The 21743-nt window shown below is 53.2% G+C and overlaps 19 non-coding genes across 19 annotated transcripts; all 19 read left to right on the top strand.

The window, feature by feature from the left end:
- Positions 1-658: 658 nt before the first annotated feature.
- LOC136725626 (U2 spliceosomal RNA) lies at positions 659-849 on the top strand. The gene has a single exon (XR_010807636.1). It is a non-coding gene; the product is annotated as a U2 spliceosomal RNA (small nuclear RNA).
- Positions 850-3982: 3133 nt separating this feature from the next.
- On the top strand, positions 3983-4173 carry LOC136725625 (U2 spliceosomal RNA). The gene has a single exon (XR_010807635.1). It is a non-coding gene; the product is annotated as a U2 spliceosomal RNA (small nuclear RNA).
- A 480-nt stretch (positions 4174-4653) lies between these two features.
- Positions 4654-4769, top strand: LOC136725647 (U5 spliceosomal RNA). Its single transcript, XR_010807654.1, has one exon. It is a non-coding gene; the product is annotated as a U5 spliceosomal RNA (small nuclear RNA).
- Positions 4770-4945: 176 nt separating this feature from the next.
- LOC136725624 (U2 spliceosomal RNA) lies at positions 4946-5136 on the top strand. The gene has a single exon (XR_010807634.1). It is a non-coding gene; the product is annotated as a U2 spliceosomal RNA (small nuclear RNA).
- Positions 5137-5600: 464 nt separating this feature from the next.
- Positions 5601-5716, top strand: LOC136725646 (U5 spliceosomal RNA). The gene has a single exon (XR_010807653.1). It is a non-coding gene; the product is annotated as a U5 spliceosomal RNA (small nuclear RNA).
- A 176-nt stretch (positions 5717-5892) lies between these two features.
- On the top strand, positions 5893-6083 carry LOC136725623 (U2 spliceosomal RNA). Its single transcript, XR_010807633.1, has one exon. It is a non-coding gene; the product is annotated as a U2 spliceosomal RNA (small nuclear RNA).
- Positions 6084-12864: 6781 nt separating this feature from the next.
- Positions 12865-13055, top strand: LOC136725622 (U2 spliceosomal RNA). Its single transcript, XR_010807632.1, has one exon. It is a non-coding gene; the product is annotated as a U2 spliceosomal RNA (small nuclear RNA).
- A 468-nt stretch (positions 13056-13523) lies between these two features.
- On the top strand, positions 13524-13639 carry LOC136725645 (U5 spliceosomal RNA). Its single transcript, XR_010807652.1, has one exon. It is a non-coding gene; the product is annotated as a U5 spliceosomal RNA (small nuclear RNA).
- A 176-nt stretch (positions 13640-13815) lies between these two features.
- On the top strand, positions 13816-14006 carry LOC136725621 (U2 spliceosomal RNA). Its single transcript, XR_010807631.1, has one exon. It is a non-coding gene; the product is annotated as a U2 spliceosomal RNA (small nuclear RNA).
- A 437-nt stretch (positions 14007-14443) lies between these two features.
- On the top strand, positions 14444-14559 carry LOC136725643 (U5 spliceosomal RNA). Its single transcript, XR_010807650.1, has one exon. It is a non-coding gene; the product is annotated as a U5 spliceosomal RNA (small nuclear RNA).
- A 176-nt stretch (positions 14560-14735) lies between these two features.
- Positions 14736-14926, top strand: LOC136725618 (U2 spliceosomal RNA). Its single transcript, XR_010807629.1, has one exon. It is a non-coding gene; the product is annotated as a U2 spliceosomal RNA (small nuclear RNA).
- Positions 14927-15393: 467 nt separating this feature from the next.
- On the top strand, positions 15394-15509 carry LOC136725641 (U5 spliceosomal RNA). The gene has a single exon (XR_010807649.1). It is a non-coding gene; the product is annotated as a U5 spliceosomal RNA (small nuclear RNA).
- A 176-nt stretch (positions 15510-15685) lies between these two features.
- On the top strand, positions 15686-15876 carry LOC136725617 (U2 spliceosomal RNA). The gene has a single exon (XR_010807628.1). It is a non-coding gene; the product is annotated as a U2 spliceosomal RNA (small nuclear RNA).
- A 436-nt stretch (positions 15877-16312) lies between these two features.
- Positions 16313-16428, top strand: LOC136725640 (U5 spliceosomal RNA). Its single transcript, XR_010807648.1, has one exon. It is a non-coding gene; the product is annotated as a U5 spliceosomal RNA (small nuclear RNA).
- Positions 16429-16604: 176 nt separating this feature from the next.
- Positions 16605-16795, top strand: LOC136725616 (U2 spliceosomal RNA). The gene has a single exon (XR_010807627.1). It is a non-coding gene; the product is annotated as a U2 spliceosomal RNA (small nuclear RNA).
- A 457-nt stretch (positions 16796-17252) lies between these two features.
- LOC136725639 (U5 spliceosomal RNA) lies at positions 17253-17368 on the top strand. The gene has a single exon (XR_010807647.1). It is a non-coding gene; the product is annotated as a U5 spliceosomal RNA (small nuclear RNA).
- A 176-nt stretch (positions 17369-17544) lies between these two features.
- Positions 17545-17735, top strand: LOC136725615 (U2 spliceosomal RNA). The gene has a single exon (XR_010807626.1). It is a non-coding gene; the product is annotated as a U2 spliceosomal RNA (small nuclear RNA).
- A 464-nt stretch (positions 17736-18199) lies between these two features.
- LOC136725638 (U5 spliceosomal RNA) lies at positions 18200-18315 on the top strand. The gene has a single exon (XR_010807646.1). It is a non-coding gene; the product is annotated as a U5 spliceosomal RNA (small nuclear RNA).
- A 176-nt stretch (positions 18316-18491) lies between these two features.
- On the top strand, positions 18492-18682 carry LOC136725614 (U2 spliceosomal RNA). Its single transcript, XR_010807625.1, has one exon. It is a non-coding gene; the product is annotated as a U2 spliceosomal RNA (small nuclear RNA).
- The last annotated feature ends 3061 nt before the right edge of the window (positions 18683-21743 follow it).

Here is a 21743-nt window from a genome sequence, read left to right as displayed (position 1 = left end):
TTAAATCACAATTGTTTAGGGTTTCTGGTATAGTTTTGTTATATTTTTTTTGTCAAATACATTGACCGTTTTGGGTTTAATTTAAAATGCATTAGACTTTTTTGTTTGTTTTTTATTTTTACTTTTTAATTGTTTCTTTATTTTGTCTATTGCATTTTCTGTTATCTTCAATGTATTTGACTTTTTTGTTGGTGTGCAGTTTTTGCTTTTATCACGTTTTGTTTATTTGATTTGAGCACGTTTATTTTAAAGTTTATTGTTTTAGTTTTGTTAAAAAAATCACAAGATTTTAAAAATTTTAAGTGATTTTAAGAACTGATATTTTAAACGATTTTAATCATAAGTATTAAAATTGAAATTGTTCTATTTTAAGAAATGTAAAAATACTAAACCTAATAAACAGTATTTTACTAAAGCATTCCGTGGAGGGGGACATGGATGAGTTTGTACCATTTTTTGGGAGGCTCTGCCCTGTTGGGGCGGAGCTGTGATCCAGGTGAACAGCAGATCAGGCATATAAGGTGGAGGTGGTCAATGTCAAGCAAATAAGCTTGCTAGGGTACCCAGCAGCGGTAGCAGCCCTGCCGGTGGCGCCCTCTCCTGGGGTGCTACCTCCTGGCCTGTGCCGCTGGCGTTCTGGGGGGAGCCCATTGCAGGTATCGCTTCTCGGCCTTTTGGCTAAGATCAAGTGTAGTATCTGTTCTTATCAGTTTAATATCTGATACGTCCCCCATGTGGGGACAACATATTAAACGGATTTTTGCAACGGGGAGTCGGAGAGGGAGCTTGCTCCACCCGCTTTACGCATCGGCCCGGTATTGCAGTGTTTCCGGGAAAGGTGCACGCACCTCCTTATCATTCTTGGGTTGAAAGAAAGACAAAAAAGCCTGCCTGCCGTGATAGAATGTACGTGCTTTGTGATGTCATTGCAGCCTGCCGAGCGATGAGTTCTGTGATGTCATCACTGACCTGGCAGTAAAGGGAGAGGCAGAGAAAGGCACAGCACGGTGCTGAGCTCCCTCGCCGACTGGGCTAGGAAGACACAGGAAATGAACAATTGTAGTATTCATATTGTGAATCGATTTTGATCTGTATGTCCATGATTTTGAGCTCTCTCTTGTGTGCACATTGAACAGTGTGTGTGTGTGTGTGTGTGTGTGTCTCTCTCTCTCTCTCTCTCTCTCTCTCTCTCTCTCTCTCTCTCTCTCTCTCTCTCTCTCTCTCTCTCTCTCTCTCTCTCTCTCTCTCTCCCCCCCTCTCCCCCCCCCCTCCCTCCCGGCTGTCTGGAGCATGGCCTGCGGCCGCAGGGAGCACCCAGGAGCTGGTTGGAAGCATCTTGGACTCGGGTTTCCCTTCAATACGCATAACGCTTTCGCCTTTTACTAAAGCATTCCGGCTCCGGCTGCAGCGGCCACTCCCTCAAGTCGTGGGTCCCGACCAGGTCTGTGGTGCCCGGGGGAGATCGGCGGCCGACAACGCCATGCTGCTCAGGGATGTCGTGGCCTACTCGAACGAGAGAGGGCTTCCCCTGGTCCTAATCAGCTTGGACCAGGAGAAAGCCTTCGACAGAGTGGGCCACGAATACCTGCAGCTCGTTATGGAGAGGATGGGTCTCGCTCTTGGCCTGAGGAAGTGGGTGAAGATCATCTACAGCGGCCTAAGCAGCAGGGTCCTTGTGAACCGCCACCTGACCGAACCATTTCCGGTCAGGTCGGGGGTCCGGCAGGGTTGTCCCCTGTCGGCCCTGCTGTACGTCCTCTGCTTGGAGCCGTTCATGCAGGCGATCCGCCGGGACGTCCGGGTGACAGGTTTCCATCTCCCGGGTTCCGGCGGAGAGCAACTGAAGGCCCTGGCCTATATGGACGACGTGGCCGTGGTCTGCACGGACGCTCCGTCCGTGGCCAGGGTCGAGGAACTGCTGGACGGCTTCTGCAGGGCGAGGGGGCCGCTGTGAACAAGGCCAAGAGCGAGGTCTACCTCCCCCGGGCGCCAGGGTTCCCTGTGAAGGCGCGTTCTTCAGAGGGCTGGGGATCACGATCCCGGGACCAACACGCGGCACCCGGAGCTGGGAGGAGGCCATAGCAAAGGTCCAAAGGAAGATCCACGGCTGGAGCACAAGGACCTTGACGATGGCTGGTAAGGTGCTGGTCGTAAAGGCCATCCTCTTCCCGATACTCCTCTACGTAGGAATGATCTTCCCCCCAGACAAGGGTATCGCAAAACTAGTGACCCGAATTATATTTCGGTTTGTCTGGGGGAGCAAAATGGAGAGGCTGAAAAGAGTGCAGATGGTGAAGGGTACCCTGGATGGAGGCAGGGGGGTCCCGGACGTTGTGCGGCTGATAAAGGCGCAGGGGCTGGCCTATGTGGTTAAGAACATCCAGGCTGCTGGCAAGAAAGTGAGTTTTATGAACCGCTTTTATTTTGCCAGCAGCCTGAGACCATTCGGCCTCTGCGCCATGGACAACACCAGGCCGCACTCGTGGGATCCCCCGCCGTTCTACAGGGCGCTCCGAGCCTTCGCGCTCGAAGTAGGCCTCCATAAAGTCGTGCTGGCCTCCTGGGATTATAAGACCATCTGTAGTCAGATGAGATCTGCCCAGGAGACCAGCCGGATAGAAGATTTCCCTCCCGAAACCTGCCGGTTTATCTGGGCTAACGCTACGCACGTTTGCCTCACGAACACGCAGAAAGATGTCTCCTGGATGGCTGTGAGTCGGTGTCTCCCCACCCGAGTGTTTATGCACAGAAGGGGCATAGCTCCTTATGACACCTGCCCCTATAAGGGTTGCTTGGGGAAGGAGACGGAGGCTCACATTTTTAGTGAGTGCCCCTCCGCCCACAGGGTCTGGCTCCTGTTTTCTCCGTTCCTCCACAGGTTCGCCGTTCCTGCGCGGGCGACCGCCCAGCAGATCCTATACGGTCCGGCAAGGGGAATTTCAACATCAACCCTGAGGTGCTGGTGGCGTGTCGTCTGCGCAGTGAAGCAGGCACTGTGGGAGGGACGGAACATCTGTTTGTTTAATAAGCAGGAGCTGGACCCGATCGTCATCGCGCGGAGGGGCATGGTGTTTGTAAAAGACTACGTCAATCTGGAGGTCCATCAGAGGGGCAAGGAGGAAGCCTTTAAGAACTGGCGTATACAAGATCTGGGGGAGCTCAGGATCCCATGATGGGACCCACCTCCGGGGACGGTTAGTTCCCCCTGCTGGAGCCCGAGTCCAAGATCTTTTAAAGATCTTTTAAAGATTTTATGAATGATTGTTTTTAAAAGAAGATTTTAAATAACAAATCTTAATTGTTTTTAAAGACTTAGTTGTTTTTAAATCACAATTGTTTAGGGTTTCTGGTATAGTTTTGTTATATTTTTTTGTCAAATACATTGACCGTTTTGGGTTTAATTTAAAATGCATTAGACTTTTTTGTTTGTTTTTTATTTTTACTTTTTAATTGTTTCTTTATTTTGTCTATTGCATTTTCTGTTATCTTCAATGTATTTGACTTTTTTGTTGGTGTGCAGTTTTTGCTTTTATCACGTTTTGTTTATTTGATTTGAGCACGTTTATTTTAAAGTTTATTGTTTTAGTTTTGTTAAAAAAAAATCACAAGATTTTAAAAATTTTAAGTGATTTTAAGAATTGATATTTTAAAACGTTTTTAATCATAAGTATTAAAAATCGAATTGTTTTTATTGATGAAATGTAAAAATACTAAACCCAATAAACAGTATTTTACTAAAGCATTCCGTGGAGGGGGACATGGATGAGTTTGTACCATTTTTTGGGAGGCTCTGCCCTGTTGGGGCGGAGCTGTGATCCAGGTGAACAGCAGATCAGGCATATAAGGTGGAGGTGGTCAATGTCAAGCAAATAAGCTTGCTAGGGTACCCAGCAGCGGTAGCAGCCCTGCCGGTGGCGCCCTCTCCTGGGGTGCTACCTCCTGGCCTGTGCCGCTGGCGTTCTGGGGGGAGCCCATTGCAGGTATCGCTTCTCGGCCTTTTGGCTAAGATCAAGTGTAGTATCTGTTCTTATCAGTTTAATATCTGATACGTCCCCCATGTGGGGACAACATATTAAACGGATTTTTGCAACGGGGAGTCGGAGAGGGAGCTTGCTCCACCCGCTTTACGCATCGGCCCGGTATTGCAGTGTTTCCGGGAAAGGTGCACGCACCTCCTTATCATTCTTGGGTTGAAAGAAAGACAAAAAAGCCTGCCTGCCGTGATAGAATGTACGTGCTTTGTGATGTCATTGCAGCCTGCCGAGCGATGAGTTCTGTGATGTCATCACTGACCTGGCAGTAAAGGGAGAGGCAGAGAAAGGCACAGCACGGTGCTGAGCTCCCTCGCCGACTGGGCTAGGAAGACACAGGAAATGAACAATTGTAGTATTCATATTGTGAATCGATTTTGATCTGTATGTCCATGATTTTGAGCTCTCTCTTGTGTGCACATTGAACAGTGTGTGTGTGTGTGTGTGTGTGTGTGTGTCTCTCTCTCTCTCTCTCTCTCTCTCTCTCTCTCTCTCTCTCTCTCTCTCTCTCTCTCTCTCTCTCTCTCTCTCTCTCCCCCCCTCTCCCCCCCCCTCCCTCCCGGCTGTCTGGAGCATGGCCTGCGGCCGCAGGGAGCACCCAGGAGCTGGTTGGAAGCATCTTGGACTCGGGTTTCCCTTCAATACGCATAACGCTTTCGCCTTTTACTAAAGCATTCCGTGGAGGGGGACATGGATGAGTTTGTACCATTTTTTGGGAGGCTCTGCCCTGTTGGGGCGGAGCTGTGATCCAGGTGAACAGCAGATCAGGCATATAAGGTGGAGGTGGTCAATGTCAAGCAAATAAGCTTGCTAGGGTACCCAGCAGCGGTAGCAGCCCTGCCGGTGGCGCCCTCTCCTGGGGTGCTACCTCCTGGCCTGTGCCGCTGGCGTTCTGGGGGGAGCCCATTGCAGGTATCGCTTCTCGGCCTTTTGGCTAAGATCAAGTGTAGTATCTGTTCTTATCAGTTTAATATCTGATACGTCCCCCATGTGGGGACAACATATTAAACGGATTTTTGCAACGGGGAGTCGGAGAGGGAGCTTGCTCCACCCGCTTTACGCATCGGCCCGGTATTGCAGTGTTTCCGGGAAAGGTGCACGCACCTCCTTATCATTCTTGGGTTGAAAGAAAGACAAAAAAGCCTGCCTGCCGTGATAGAATGTACGTGCTTTGTGATGTCATTGCAGCCTGCCGAGCGATGAGTTCTGTGATGTCATCACTGACCTGGCAGTAAAGGGAGAGGCAGAGAAAGGCACAGCACGGTGCTGAGCTCCCTCGCCGACTGGGCTAGGAAGACACAGGAAATGAACAATTGTAGTATTCATATTGTGAATCGATTTTGATCTGTATGTCCATGATTTTGAGCTCTCTCTTGTGTGCACATTGAACAGTGTGTGTGTGTGTGTGTGTGTGTGTGTGTGTGTCTCTCTCTCTCTCTCTCTCTCTCTCTCTCTCTCTCTCTCTCTCTCTCTCTCTCTCTCCCCCCCTCTCCCCCCCCCTCCCTCCCGGCTGTCTGGAGCATGGCCTGCGGCCGCAGGGAGCACCCAGGAGCTGGTTGGAAGCATCTTGGACTCGGGTTTCCCTTCAATACGCATAACGCTTTCGCCTTTTACTAAAGCATTCCGTGGAGGGGGACATGGATGAGTTTGTACCATTTTTTGGGAGGCTCTGCCCTGTTGGGGCGGAGCTGTGATCCAGGTGAACAGCAGATCAGGCATATAAGGTGGAGGTGGTCAATGTCAAGCAAATAAGCTTGCTAGGGTACCCAGCAGCGGTAGCAGCCCTGCCGGTGGCGCCCTCTCCTGGGGTGCTACCTCCTGGCCTGTGCCGCTGGCGTTCTGGGGGGAGCCCATTGCAGGTATCGCTTCTCGGCCTTTTGGCTAAGATCAAGTGTAGTATCTGTTCTTATCAGTTTAATATCTGATACGTCCCCCATGTGGGGACAACATATTAAACGGATTTTTGCAACGGGGAGTCGGAGAGGGAGCTTGCTCCACCCGCTTTACGCATCGGCCCGGTATTGCAGTGTTTCCGGGAAAGGTGCACGCACCTCCTTATCATTCTTGGGTTGAAAGAAAGACAAAAAAGCCTGCCTGCCGTGATAGAATGTACGTGCTTTGTGATGTCATTGCAGCCTGCCGAGCGATGAGTTCTGTGATGTCATCACTGACCTGGCAGTAAAGGGAGAGGCAGAGAAAGGCACAGCACGGTGCTGAGCTCCCTCGCCGACTGGGCTAGGAAGACACAGGAAATGAACAATTGTAGTATTCATATTGTGAATCGATTTTGATCTGTATGTCCATGATTTTGAGCTCTCTCTTGTGTGCACATTGAACAGTGTGTGTGTGTGTGTGTGTGTCTCTCTCTCTCTCTCTCTCTCTCTCTCTCTCTCTCTCTCTCTCTCTTGGACTCGGGTTTCCCTCCAATAGCGAGAGAAACCTTTGTCCAGCAGGGGGCTTTTTGAGCTGTATTTGACAGTCTTTCTTTTTTCCTTGCAGGGAGCTGATCCATCAGGCCAGACCAGACGAGACGGGGAGGTGCCGGTTGACAGAGCTGCAGAGTCCTGGGTCCTTGGAGCGGTCCGGAGGCCGAGGCGAGTGGAGATTGGGACGGACCGGGAGCGACAGGGGACCTAGCCAGAGGGGTCGGAGGACTCCTCACGGAGTGGGTCCCATCCAGAAGCCCGGCCGACCATCTACCCGGAGCCCGGCCTGACCAGGACTGCTCCCCGCTGACGTCACCAGCCAGGATCCAGGAGAGGCCTCGGATTCCAGGGACCGACCAGGCCGATCGGCAACGTCCCTGAGGGAGGCCTCCTGCAGCCAGGGCCCGGACTTCTCCCCGCAAGGCCCGCTCCCTGCAAGAGCCCCGGAGGTGGAAGCTGCTCCCCAGCCAGGTGGACTTGCCCCGACCTCCGGATTGAGAGCCTCCCGACCCTTCTCCAAGGTAGGAAAGTGCAGCATGGCCCAGCGAACCGCCGGTGTGAGGCGCCATAATGCGGTGCGCTTCAGCCGTGAGGCTGGAGCCGAGACCGCGGCCCTCACCCGGCTGGAGTTCAGCAGGTCCGTGCTGCAGAGGGGCCTGGGCTTTGCCCCTTCTGAGCTGAACTGCGTGGTAAAACTGCCTGGACCTAGGGACGTGTTCGAGGTGAGCTTTAAGAACCCTCAAGTGCTGGAGAGTTTTTGGAACCTATATAGGGAGAAAAAAGACAGCATGCCCCTGAATGACTTTGTGGTCGACGCCCTGACGGATAGAGAGATTAAAATTGTAACTATTCAGTTTTACAACGAAGCAGTGGCAGAGTACGACGTAGAAGTATGGCTGAGGAGACACTGTGAGATCCTGTCTGAAAGTAGGAGAGTTAATGATGAGGATGGGGTCTGGACCGGTGCTCGGCGGTGGCAGGTGCGCCTGCAGGTGGAAGTGGCCGCCATCGGCGGAGTACGCCATCTACCAAGCACCGTGGTTTTAGGAGCAAATAGGGGGCTTGTCTTTTATCATGGCATGCCCAAATTATGTAGGAACTGCGGGGCCCTGGGTCATTTAGCCGCAGCCTGTACCGTTGTTAAGTGCAAGGTCTGCGGCGGGGAACATCAGACCAGGGCCTGCAAGCAGGAGAGGGCCTGCAACCTGTGCGGTGGGGGAGGGCACCTCTTTAGGAATTGTCCCTCCTCCTATGCAAATAGGGCGCGGGCCCTCGGGGGTGGTGGAGAGAGAGAAAACCAAGCGGAGGCTCCTCCAAAGGTGATACCCCAAGATGGGGGTAGAGAGGAAACAATCCTCAGGAGCCTCATAGGCTCCCTCTCTGACTCTGGGTCAGAAGTGGAGGCAGAGGGAGAGTGGACAGTGGTAGCGGGGAAGAGAAGGAGGGCTGAGAAAAGGAGCATGGGTAGGGGGGGTATGATGAAAAAGAGGATTCATTCTGCAGATTCTCCCCCCCCTGCCGGCTCCTCCCCCGCTCCAGAGTCCCCTCCCTCTAATTTTTATACACCCCACTCTGACTCCGGAGAGGAGAGTGGTGGGCCTTCTCCACTGCCCCGAGTGGGCAGCCTGGTAGATGAGAGGCCCCCTAGAAATAACATTCCTCCTGCCCCACAACTGAGACTCTCCCAGGGGAGGGGTCAGGTATGCCCTCCCGGCAGTAGTGGGAGAGCCGCAGGTCCTCAGGAGACGAGAGTCGGCGCCAGTGTCCTTTCCCAGAAAGACATCAGGGACGTGATGGCAAGGTCACTGGCGCTGGGGGAGGAGGCCTGCGGCGGCAGACAGCCGGGAAGGGAGAGACCACCCCCTCCCCCACCATTAGTTAAAAGAACGACTAGCGGGGTCTATACAGTTTTCTCCCCAGTTGTACATAAAGCCTCTGCCCTGCCATCTGTTCGTCGGGCCTCGGCCTCAAAGGAACCAGGGAGAACCTCCAGCACCACGGGCCCTGAGCCCAGTGGAGTTTTGCCCGCCTTACCGGGTGGCGGGAGCTGAGCCCCCCCCATAGTCTTCCTAGAGGATCAAGCGGTGAGGCAAATGATTGAAATGATGGGTGCTAGCGCTAAGCTAGGTGAGGGAGAAGAGAGGAGTGGGGAAGAGAAAGGTTTCTTTACATGATTGTTACGGAGCGGGTAATTGCCCTCACAGCCATTATGGCATTAACTATTATTTCAATTAATGTGAGGAGCATTGCTGAGGTGAAAAAGAGGACCGATGTTTTAAACTCTCTGGCTGGAATGAAGGCGGATATTATCTGTTTGCAGGAGTGCGGCATCCCGTTCCAAAAAGAATACAAAGATCTCCGGGACACTTGGACCCTAGGAGAATCCTTCTGGTCGGGGTCCAATGTGTCCCGAGCGGACGGGATTGCCGTACTCCTGAAAAACCCCTTCTTAATAGTTAAAACATTCAAGGTTATAGAGGCGGGCAGACTGGCCAGCCTCGATTTTAAATACAAGGGGGCTGTATTGAGGCTGGTCAATGTCTATGCCCCCACCAGCCAGAGAGAGAGAGTCCTCTTTCTCCCTCAGCTACGCCCGCTCCTGATCGGCACCTTGCCAGTTATCATTTCAGGTGATTTCAACTGTGCTCTGAGGGATGTAGACCGGAGTAAGCCCCGCAACGATAGATCCAGCAGGGACCTCGCTGCGTTCGTGGAGGACTTTGAACTCTGCGACGCAGGTCGGGACCTGGTCCCCTTGTTCACCTGGGTGAGTTCTTCTGGCTCCTCCTTCTCCAGGATAGATCTCGTCCTCCTCAGCAAGCCACTGGAGAGGACCGCTATGTCTTCGGAGGCGGTCTTCTTTTCAGACCACAGGCTCCTGACGACAGAGGTGCTCATTCCGAGCACACGGGAGTCGGGGCCTGGGGTCTGGAAGCTCAACACCTCTCTGCTCGATGACCCTCGTGTGATTAAGACCTTTAGCAGACGCCTCGAGGAGTGGAGGACCCTGAAGGACCTTTTTGATTCTCCCATAGAGTGGTGGGAGATGATGAAGAAAAGAACCAAGGGCTACTTCATTCAGCTGGGGAAACGGAAAGCTCGCGAGAGGCGGGCGAGATATTCCCATCTAAACGCCCGCCTCCAGCGCCTGAGTCTTTTACAGCTCAGAGGCTTCGACCTAGCTGAGGAGGTGGCCCGGGTCAAACTGAGTCTCTCCGCCCTCTATCGGGAGGAGCAAGAAAAGATCAAGGTCCTTTCCAGGGTCCGCATCATGGAGGACGATGAGAAATGCAGCCGCTTCTTCTTCAAGAAAACGAAGGAGAGGCGGCCTGCAATGTCCTCCATGATCGACTCCTCGGGGCAAGAGGTGGAGGGCAGAGAGGCTGTTGAGACAGTGGTGCGGGATTTCTACAGGGAGTTGTACGACCAGAAGGTGGTGGATCAAAATCTGATCCATCACTTTCTGTCCCTGTTGGAGTCCCGCAATGAGGGGGACGAGGAGGAGGAGGATCCAGAGATCACCACCACTGAACTCTCCCAGGTGATAAAGAGTCTTAACTCTGGAAGGACACCGGGTCCCGACGGGATCCCTGCTGAGTTCTATAAGATCTTTTGGGAGGTGCTTAAGGAAGATCTGGGCCAGGTCCTGGGGTCGATGTACAGAGAGGGCAGATTGGCCCCTTCGATGAAGAAGAGTATCCTCTCCCTTCTTCACAAGAAGGGAGACACGAAAGATCTGAGGAACTGGCGGCCAGTCAGCCTCCTGTGCACCGACTACAAGATACTGGCCAAAGCACTGACGCTCCGGCTGCAGCGGCCACTCCCTCAAGTCGTGGGTCCCGACCAGGTCTGTGGTGCCCGGGGGAGATCGGCGGCCGACAACGCCATGCTGCTCAGGGATGTCGTGGCCTACTCGAACGAGAGAAGGCTTCCCCTGGTCCTAATCAGCTTGGACCAGGAGAAAGCCTTCGACAGAGTGGGCCACGAATACCTGCAGCTTGTTATGGAGAGGATGGGTCTCGCTCTAGGCCTGAGGAAGTGGGTCAAGATCATCTACAGCGGCCTAAGCAGCAGGGTCCTTGTGAACCGCCACCTGACCGAACCATTTCCGGTCAGGTCGGGGGTCCGGCAGGGTTGTCCCCTGTCGGCCCTGCTGTACGTCCTCTGCTTGGAGCCGTTCATGCAGGCGATCCGCCGGGACGTCCGGGTGACAGGTTTCCATCTCCCGGGTTCCGGCGGAGAGCAACTGAAGGCCCTGGCCTATATGGACGACGTGGCCGTGGTCTGCACGGACGCTCCGTCCGTGGCCAGGGTCGAGGAACTGCTGGACGGCTTCTGCAGGGCGACGGGGGCCGCTGTGAACAAGGCCAAGAGCGAGGTCTACCTCTCCAGGGCATGGCCTGTCGGCCGGGGCCCGCCGACCGTGTTCCCTGTGAAGCCGTTTATCAAGGTTCTGGGGATCACGATCGACGGGACCAACACGGGCACCCGGAGCTGGGAGGAGGCCATAGCAAAGGTCCAAAGGAAGATCCACGGCTGGAGCACAAGGACCTTGACGATGGCTGGTAAGGTGCTGGTCGTAAAGGCCATCCTCTTCCCGATACTCCTCTACGTAGGAATGATCTTCCCCCCAGACAAGGGTATCGCAAAACTAGTGACCCGAATTATATTTCGGTTTGTCTGGGGGAGCAAAATGGAGAGGCTGAAAAGAGTGCAGATGGTGAAGGGTACCCTGGATGGAGGCAGGGGGGTCCCGGACGTTGTGCGGCTGATAAAGGCGCAGGGGCTGGCCTATGTGGTTAAGAACATCCAGGCTGCTGGCAAGAAAGTGAGTTTCATGAACCGCTTTTATTTTGCCAGCAGCCTGAGACCATTCGGCCTCTGCGCCATGGACAACACCAGGCCGCACTCGTGGGATCCCCCGCCGTTCTACAGGGCGCTCCGAGCCTTTGCGCTCGAAGTAGGCCTCCATAAAGTCGTGCTGGCCTCCTGGGATTATAAGACCATCTGTAGTCAGATGAGATCTGCCCAGGAGACCAGCCGGATAGAAGATTTCCCTCCCGAAACCTGCCGGTTTATCTGGGCTAACGCTACGCACGTTTGCCTCACGAACACGCAGAAAGATGTCTCCTGGATGGCTGTGAGTCGGTGTCTCCCCACCCGAGTGTTTATGCACAGAAGGGGCATAGCTCCTTATGACACCTGCCCCTATAAGGGTTGCTTGGGGAAGGAGACGGAGGCTCACATTTTTAGTGAGTGCCCCTCCGCCCACAGGGTCTGGCTCCTGTTTTCTCCGTTCCTCCACAGGTTCGCCGTTCCTGCGCGGGCGACCGCCCAGCAGATCCTATACGGTCCGGCAAGGGGAATTTCAACATCAACCCTGAGGTGCTGGTGGCGTGTCGTCTGCGCAGTGAAGCAGGCACTGTGGGAGGGACGGAACATCTGTTTGTTTAATAAGCAGGAGCTGGACCCGATCGTCATCGCGCGGAGGGGCATGGTGTTTGTAAAAGACTACGTCAATCTGGAGGTCCATCAGAGGGGCAAGGAGGAAGCCTTTAAGAACTGGCGTATACAAGATCTGGGGGAGCTCAGGATCCCATGATGGGACCCACCTCCGGGGACGGTTAGTTCCCCCTGCTGGAGCCCGAGTCCAAGATCTTTTAAAGATCTTTTAAAGATTTTATGAATGATTGTTTTTAAAAGAAGATTTTAAATAACAAATCTTAATTGTTTTTAAAGACTTAGTTGTTTTTTAAATCACAATTGTTTAGGGTTTCTGGTATAGTTTTGTTATATTTTTTTGTCAAATACATTGACCGTTTTGGGTTTAATTTAAAATGCATTAGACTTTTTTGTTTGTTTTTTATTTTTACTTTTTAATTGTTTCTTTATTTTGTCTATTGCATTTTCTGTTATCTTCAATGTATTTGACTTTTTTGTTGGTGTGCAGTTTTTGCTTTTATCACGTTTTGTTTATTTGATTTGAGCACGTTTATTTTAAAGTTTATTGTTTTAGTTTTGTTAAAAAAATCACAAGATTTTAAAAATTAAGTGATTTTAAGAACTGATATTTTAAACGATTTTAATCATAAGTATTAAAATTGAAATTGTTCTATTTTAAGAAATGTAAAAATACTAAACCTAATAAACAGTATTTTACTAAAGCATTCCGTGGAGGGGGACATGGATGAGTTTGTACCATTTTTTGGGAGGCTCTGCCCTGTTGGGGCGGAGCTGTGATCCAGGTGAACAGCAGATCAGGCATATAAGGTGGAGGTGGTCAATGTCAAGCAAATAAGCTTGCTAGGGTACCCAGCAGCGGTAGCAGCCCTGCCGGTGGCGCCCTCTCCTGGGGTGCTACCTCCTGGCCTGTGCCGCTGGCGTTCTGGGGGGAGCCCATTGCAGGTATCGCTTCTCGGCCTTTTGGCTAAGATCAAGTGTAGTATCTGTTCTTATCAGTTTAATATCTGATACGTCCCCCATGTGGGGACAACATATTAAACGGATTTTTGCAACGGGGAGTCGGAGAGGGAGCTTGCTCCACCCGCTTTACGCATCGGCCCGGTATTGCAGTGTTTCCGGGAAAGGTGCACGCACCTCCTTATCATTCTTGGGTTGAAAGAAAGACAAAAAAGCCTGCCTGCCGTGATAGAATGTACGTGCTTTGTGATGTCATTGCAGCCTGCCGAGCGATGAGTTCTGTGATGTCATCACTGACCTGGCAGTAAAGGGAGAGGCAGAGAAAGGCACAGCACGGTGCTGAGCTCCCTCGCCGACTGGGCTAGGAAGACACAGGAAATGAACAATTGTAGTATTCATATTGTGAATCGATTTTGATCTGTATGTCCATGATTTTGAGCTCTCTCTTGTGTGCACATTGAACAGTGTGTGTGTGTGTGTGTGTGTGTGTCTCTCTCTCTCTCTCTCTCTCTCTCTCTCTCTCTCTCTCTCTCTCTCTCTCTCTCTCTCTCTCTCTCTCCCCCCCTCTCCCCCCCCCTCCCTCCCGGCTGTCTGGAGCATGGCCTGCGGCCGCAGGGAGCACCCAGGAGCTGGTTGGAAGCATCTTGGACTCGGGTTTCCCTTCAATACGCATAACGCTTTCGCCTTTTACTAAAGCATTCCGTGGAGGGGGACATGGATGAGTTTGTACCATTTTTTGGGAGGCTCTGCCCTGTTGGGGCGGAGCTGTGATCCAGGTGAACAGCAGATCAGGCATATAAGGTGGAGGTGGTCAATGTCAAGCAAATAAGCTTGCTAGGGTACCCAGCAGCGGTAGCAGCCCTGCCGGTGGCGCCCTCTCCTGGGGTGCTACCTCCTGGCCTGTGCCGCTGGCGTTCTGGGGGGAGCCCATTGCAGGTATCGCTTCTCGGCCTTTTGGCTAAGATCAAGTGTAGTATCTGTTCTTATCAGTTTAATATCTGATACGTCCCCCATGTGGGGACAACATATTAAACGGATTTTTGCAACGGGGAGTCGGAGAGGGAGCTTGCTCCACCCGCTTTACGCATCGGCCCGGTATTGCAGTGTTTCCGGGAAAGGTGCACGCACCTCCTTATCATTCTTGGGTTGAAAGAAAGACAAAAAAGCCTGCCTGCCGTGATAGAATGTACGTGCTTTGTGATGTCATTGCAGCCTGCCGAGCGATGAGTTCTGTGATGTCATCACTGACCTGGCAGTAAAGGGAGAGGCAGAGAAAGGCACAGCACGGTGCTGAGCTCCCTCGCCGACTGGGCTAGGAAGACACAGGAAATGAACAATTGTAGTATTCATATTGTGAATCGATTTTGATCTGTATGTCCATGATTTTGAGCTCTCTCTTGTGTGCACATTGAACAGTGTGTGTGTGTGTGTGTGTGTGTCTCTCTCTCTCTCTCTCTCTCTCTCTCTCTCTCTCTCTCTCCCCCCTCTCCCCCCCCCTCCCTCCCGGCTGTCTGGAGCATGGCCTGCGGCCGCAGGGAGCACCCAGGAGCTGGTTGGAAGCATCTTGGACTCGGGTTTCCCTTCAATACGCATAACGCTTTCGCCTTTTACTAAAGCATTCCGTGGAGGGGGACATGGATGAGTTTGTACCATTTTTTGGGAGGCTCTGCCCTGTTGGGGCGGAGCTGTGATCCAGGTGAACAGCAGATCAGGCATATAAGGTGGAGGTGGTCAATGTCAAGCAAATAAGCTTGCTAGGGTACCCAGCAGCGGTAGCAGCCCTGCCGGTGGCGCCCTCTCCTGGGGTGCTACCTCCTGGCCTGTGCCGCTGGCGTTCTGGGGGGAGCCCATTGCAGGTATCGCTTCTCGGCCTTTTGGCTAAGATCAAGTGTAGTATCTGTTCTTATCAGTTTAATATCTGATACGTCCCCCATGTGGGGACAACATATTAAACGGATTTTTGCAACGGGGAGTCGGAGAGGGAGCTTGCTCCACCCGCTTTACGCATCGGCCCGGTATTGCAGTGTTTCCGGGAAAGGTGCACGCACCTCCTTATCATTCTTGGGTTGAAAGAAAGACAAAAAAGCCTGCCTGCCGTGATAGAATGTACGTGCTTTGTGATGTCATTGCAGCCTGCCGAGCGATGAGTTCTGTGATGTCATCACTGACCTGGCAGTAAAGGGAGAGGCAGAGAAAGGCACAGCACGGTGCTGAGCTCCCTCGCCGACTGGGCTAGGAAGACACAGGAAATGAACAATTGTAGTATTCATATTGTGAATCGATTTTGATCTGTATGTCCATGATTTTGAGCTCTCTCTTGTGTGCACATTGAACAGTGTGTGTGTGTGTGTGTGTGTGTCTCTCTCTCTCTCTCTCTCTCTCTCTCTCTCTCTCTCTCTCTCTCTCTCTCTCTCTCTCTCTCTCTCTCTCCCCCCTCTCCCCCCCCCTCCCTCCCGGCTGTCTGGAGCATGGCCTGCGGCCGCAGGGAGCACCCAGGAGCTGGTTGGAAGCATCTTGGACTCGGGTTTCCCTTCAATACGCATAACGCTTTCGCCTTTTACTAAAGCATTCCGTGGAGGGGGACATGGATGAGTTTGTACCATTTTTTGGGAGGCTCTGCCCTGTTGGGGCGGAGCTGTGATCCAGGTGAACAGCAGATCAGGCATATAAGGTGGAGGTGGTCAATGTCAAGCAAATAAGCTTGCTAGGGTACCCAGCAGCGGTAGCAGCCCTGCCGGTGGCGCCCTCTCCTGGGGTGCTACCTCCTGGCCTGTGCCGCTGGCGTTCTGGGGGGAGCCCATTGCAGGTATCGCTTCTCGGCCTTTTGGCTAAGATCAAGTGTAGTATCTGTTCTTATCAGTTTAATATCTGATACGTCCCCCATGTGGGGACAACATATTAAACGGATTTTTGCAACGGGGAGTCGGAGAGGGAGCTTGCTCCACCCGCTTTACGCATCGGCCCGGTATTGCAGTGTTTCCGGGAAAGGTGCACGCACCTCCTTATCATTCTTGGGTTGAAAGAAAGACAAAAAAGCCTGCCTGCCGTGATAGAATGTACGTGCTTTGTGATGTCATTGCAGCCTGCCGAGCGATGAGTTCTGTGATGTCATCACTGACCTGGCAGTAAAGGGAGAGGCAGAGAAAGGCACAGCACGGTGCTGAGCTCCCTCGCCGACTGGGCTAGGAAGACACAGGAAATGAACAATTGTAGTATTCATATTGTGAATCGATTTTGATCTGTATGTCCATGATTTTGAGCTCTCTCTTGTGTGCACATTGAACAGTGTGTGTGTGTGTGTGTGTGTCTCTCTCTCTCTCTCTCTCTCTCTCTCTCTCTCTCTCTCTCTCCTCCTCTCCCCCCCCCTCCCTCCCGGCTGTCTGGAGCATGGCCTGCGGCCGCAGGGAGCACCCAGGAGCTGGTTGGAAGCATCTTGGACTCGGGTTTCCCTTCAATACGCATAACGCTTTCGCCTTTTACTAAAGCATTCCGTGGAGGGGGACATGGATGAGTTTGTACCATTTTTTGGGAGGCTCTGCCCTGTTGGGGCGGAGCTGTGATCCAGGTGAACAGCAGATCAGGCATATAAGGTGGAGGTGGTCAATGTCAAGCAAATAAGCTTGCTAGGGTACCCAGCAGCGGTAGCAGCCCTGCCGGTGGCGCCCTCTCCTGGGGTGCTACCTCCTGGCCTGTGCCGCTGGCGTTCTGGGGGGAGCCCATTGCAGGTATCGCTTCTCGGCCTTTTGGCTAAGATCAAGTGTAGTATCTGTTCTTATCAGTTTAATATCTGATACGTCCCCCATGTGGGGACAACATATTAAACGGATTTTTGCAACGGGGAGTCGGAGAGGGAGCTTGCTCCACCCGCTTTACGCATCGGCCCGGTATTGCAGTGTTTCCGGGAAAGGTGCACGCACCTCCTTATCATTCTTGGGTTGAAAGAAAGACAAAAAAGCCTGCCTGCCGTGATAGAATGTACGTGCTTTGTGATGTCATTGCAGCCTGCCGAGCGATGAGTTCTGTGATGTCATCACTGACCTGGCAGTAAAGGGAGAGGCAGAGAAAGGCACAGCACGGTGCTGAGCTCCCTCGCCGACTGGGCTAGGAAGACACAGGAAATGAACAATTGTAGTATTCATATTGTGAATCGATTTTGATCTGTATGTCCATGATTTTGAGCTCTCTCTTGTGTGCACATTGAACAGTGTGTGTGTGTGTGTGTGTGTCTCTCTCTCTCTCTCTCTCTCTCTCTCTCTCTCTCTCTCTCTCTCTCTCTCTCTCTCTCTCTCCCCCCCTCTCCCCCCCCTCCCTCCCGGCTGTCTGGAGCATGGCCTGCGGCCGCAGGGAGCACCCAGGAGCTGGTTGGAAGCATCTTGGACTCGGGTTTCCCTTCAATACGCATAACGCTTTCGCCTTTTACTAAAGCATTCCGTGGAGGGGGACATGGATGAGTTTGTACCATTTTTTGGGAGGCTCTGCCCTGTTGGGGCGGAGCTGTGATCCAGGTGAACAGCAGATCAGGCATATAAGGTGGAGGTGGTCAATGTCAAGCAAATAAGCTTGCTAGGGTACCCAGCAGCGGTAGCAGCCCTGCCGGTGGCGCCCTCTCCTGGGGTGCTACCTCCTGGCCTGTGCCGCTGGCGTTCTGGGGGGAGCCCATTGCAGGTATCGCTTCTCGGCCTTTTGGCTAAGATCAAGTGTAGTATCTGTTCTTATCAGTTTAATATCTGATACGTCCCCCATGTGGGGACAACATATTAAACGGATTTTTGCAACGGGGAGTCGGAGAGGGAGCTTGCTCCACCCGCTTTACGCATCGGCCCGGTATTGCAGTGTTTCCGGGAAAGGTGCACGCACCTCCTTATCATTCTTGGGTTGAAAGAAAGACAAAAAAGCCTGCCTGCCGTGATAGAATGTACGTGCTTTGTGATGTCATTGCAGCCTGCCGAGCGATGAGTTCTGTGATGTCATCACTGACCTGGCAGTAAAGGGAGAGGCAGAGAAAGGCACAGCACGGTGCTGAGCTCCCTCGCCGACTGGGCTAGGAAGACACAGGAAATGAACAATTGTAGTATTCATATTGTGAATCGATTTTGATCTGTATGTCCATGATTTTGAGCTCTCTCTTGTGTGCACATTGAACAGTGTGTGTGTGTGTGTGTGTGTCTCTCTCTCTCTCTCTCTCTCTCTCTCTCTCTCTCTCTCTCTCTCTCTCTCTCTCTCTCTCTCTCTCTCCCCCCCTCTCCCCCCCCCTCCCTCCCGGCTGTCTGGAGCATGGCCTGCGGCCGCAGGGAGCACCCAGGAGCTGGTTGGAAGCATCTTGGACTCGGGTTTCCCTTCAATACGCATAACGCTTTCGCCTTTTACTAAAGCATTCCGTGGAGGGGGACATGGATGAGTTTGTACCATTTTTTGGGAGGCTCTGCCCTGTTGGGGCGGAGCTGTGATCCAGGTGAACAGCAGATCAGGCATATAAGGTGGAGGTGGTCAATGTCAAGCAAATAAGCTTGCTAGGGTACCCAGCAGCGGTAGCAGCCCTGCCGGTGGCGCCCCCTCCTGGGGTGCTACCTCCTGGCCTGTGCCGCTGGCGTTCTGGGGGGAGCCCATTGCAGGTATCGCTTCTCGGCCTTTTGGCTAAGATCAAGTGTAGTATCTGTTCTTATCAGTTTAATATCTGATACGTCCCCCATGTGGGGACAACATATTAAACGGATTTTTGCAACGGGGAGTCGGAGAGGGAGCTTGCTCCACCCGCTTTACGCATCGGCCCGGTATTGCAGTGTTTCCGGGAAAGGTGCACGCACCTCCTTATCATTCTTGGGTTGAAAGAAAGACAAAAAAGCCTGCCTGCCGTGATAGAATGTACGTGCTTTGTGATGTCATTGCAGCCTGCCGAGCGATGAGTTCTGTGATGTCATCACTGACCTGGCAGTAAAGGGAGAGGCAGAGAAAGGCACAGCACGGTGCTGAGCTCCCTCGCCGACTGGGCTAGGAAGACACAGGAAATGAACAATTGTAGTATTCATATTGTGAATCGATTTTGATCTGTATGTCCATGATTTTGAGCTCTCTCTTGTGTGCACATTGAACAGTGTGTGTGTGTGTGTGTGTGTCTCTCTCTCTCTCTCTCTCTCTCTCTCTCTCTCTCTCTCTCTCTCTCTCTCTCTCTGGACTCGGGTTTCCCTCCAATAGCGAGAGAAACCTTTGTCCAGCAGGGGGCTTTTTGAGCTGTATTTGACAGTCTTTCTTTTTTCCTTGCAGGGAGCTGATCCATCAGGCCAGACCAGACGAGACGGGGAGGTGCCGGTTGACAGAGCTGCAGAGTCCTGGGTCCTTGGAGCGGTCCGGAGGCCGAGGCGAGTGGAGATTGGGACGGACCGGGAGCGACAGGGGACCTAGCCAGAGGGGTCGGAGGACTCCTCACGGAGTGGGTCCCATCCAGAAGCCCGGCCGACCATCTACCCGGAGCCCGGCCTGACCAGGACTGCTCCCCGCTGACGTCACCAGCCAGGATCCAGGAGAGGCCTCGGATTCCAGGGACCGACCAGGCCGATCGGCAACGTCCCTGAGGGAGGCCTCCTGCAGCCAGGGCCCGGACTTCTCCCCGCAAGGCCCGCTCCCTGCAAGAGCCCCGGAGGTGGAAGCTGCTCCCCAGCCAGGTGGACTTGCCCCGACCTCCGGATTGAGAGCCTCCCGACCCTTCTCCAAGGTAGGAAAGTGCAGCATGGCCCAGCGAACCGCCGGTGTGAGGCGCCATAATGCGGTGCGCTTCAGCCGTGAGGCTGGAGCCGAGACCGCGGCCCTCACCCGGCTGGAGTTCAGCAGGTCCGTGCTGCAGAGGGGCCTGGGCTTTGCCCCTTCTGAGCTGAACTGCGTGGTAAAACTGCCTGGACCTAGGGACGTGTTCGAGGTGAGCTTTAAGAACCCTCAAGTGCTGGAGAGTTTTTGGAACCTATATAGGGAGAAAAAAGACAGCATGCCCCTGAATGACTTTGTGGTCGACGCCCTGACGGATAGAGAGATTAAAATTGTAACTATTCAGTTTTACAACGAAGCAGTGGCAGAGTACGACGTAGAAGTATGGCTGAGGAGACACTGTGAGATCCTGTCTGAAAGTAGGAGAGTTAATGATGAGGATGGGGTCTGGACCGGTGCTCGGCGGTGGCAGGTGCGCCTGCAGGTGGAAGTGGCCGCCATCGGCGGAGTACGCCATCTACCAAGCACCGTGGTTTTAGGAGCAAATAGGGGGCTTGTCTTTTATCATGGCATGCCCAAATTATGTAGGAACTGCGGGGCCCTGGGTCATTTAGCCGCAGCCTGTACCGTTGTTAAGTGCAAGGTCTGCGGCGGGGAACATCAGACCAGGGCCTGCAAGCAGGAGAGGGCCTGCAACCTGTGCGGTGGGGGAGGGCACCTCTTTAGGAATTGTCCCTCCTCCTATGCAAATAGGGCGCGGGCCCTCGGGGGTGGTGGAGAGAGAGAAAACCAAGCGGAGGCTCCTCCAAAGGTGATACCCCAAGATGGGGGTAGAGAGGAAACAATCCTCAGGAGCCTCATAGGCTCCCTCTCTGACTCTGGGTCAGAAGTGGAGGCAGAGGGAGAGTGGACAGTGGTAGCGGGGAAGAGAAGGAGGGCTGAGAAAAGGAGCATGGGTAGGGGGGGTATGATGAAAAAGAGGATTCATTCTGCAGATTCTCCCCCCCCTGCCGGCTCCTCCCCCGCTCCAGAGTCCCCTCCCTCTAATTTTTATACACCCCACTCTGACTCCGGAGAGGAGAGTGGTGGGCCTTCTCCACTGCCCCGAGTGGGCAGCCTGGTAGATGAGAGGCCCCCTAGAAATAACATTCCTCCTGCCCCACAACTGAGACTCTCCCAGGGGAGGGGTCAGGTATGCCCTCCCGGCAGTAGTGGGAGAGCCGCAGGTCCTCAGGAGACGAGAGTCGGCGCCAGTGTCCTTTCCCAGAAAGACATCAGGGACGTGATGGCAAGGTCACTGGCGCTGGGGGAGGAGGCCTGCGGCGGCAGACAGCCGGGAAGGGAGAGACCACCCCCTCCCCCACCATTAGTTAAAAGAACGACTAGCGGGGTCTATACAGTTTTCTCCCCAGTTGTACATAAAGCCTCTGCCCTGCCATCTGTTCGTCGGGCCTCGGCCTCAAAGGAACCAGGGAGAACCTCCAGCACCACGGGCCCTGAGCCCAGTGGAGTTTTGCCCGCCTTACCGGGTGGCGGGAGCCGAGCCCCCCCCATAGTCTTCCTAGAGGATCAAGCGGTGAGGCAAATGATTGAAATGATGGGTGCTAGCGCTAAGCTAGGTGAGGGAGAAGAGAGGAGTGGGGAAGAGAAAGGTTTCTTTACATGATTGTTACGGAGCGGGTAATTGCCCTCACAGCCATTATGGCATTAACTATTATTTCAATTAATGTGAGGAGCATTGCTGAGGTGAAAAAGAGGACCGATGTTTTAAACTCTCTGGCTGGAATGAAGGCGGATATTATCTGTTTGCAGGAGTGCGGCATCCCGTTCCAAAAAGAATACAAAGATCTCCGGGACACTTGGACCCTAGGAGAATCCTTCTGGTCGGGGTCCAATGTGTCCCGAGCGGACGGGATTGCCGTACTCCTGAAAAACCCCTTCTTAATAGTTAAAACATTCAAGGTTATAGAGGCGGGCAGACTGGCCAGCCTCGATTTTAAATACAAGGGGGCTGTATTGAGGCTGGTCAATGTCTATGCCCCCACCAGCCAGAGAGAGAGAGTCCTCTTTCTCCCTCAGCTACGCCCGCTCCTGATCGGCACCTTGCCAGTTATCATTTCAGGTGATTTCAACTGTGCTCTGAGGGATGTAGACCGGAGTAAGCCCCGCA

This window comes from Amia ocellicauda, unplaced genomic scaffold (genome assembly GCF_036373705.1).
Source record: "Amia ocellicauda isolate fAmiCal2 unplaced genomic scaffold, fAmiCal2.hap1 HAP1_SCAFFOLD_216, whole genome shotgun sequence".
Taxonomy (NCBI): Eukaryota; Metazoa; Chordata; class Actinopteri; order Amiiformes; family Amiidae; genus Amia; species Amia ocellicauda.
The sequence above is the reverse complement of the archived record's forward strand: the minus strand, read 5'-3'. Positions and strand labels throughout refer to the sequence as shown.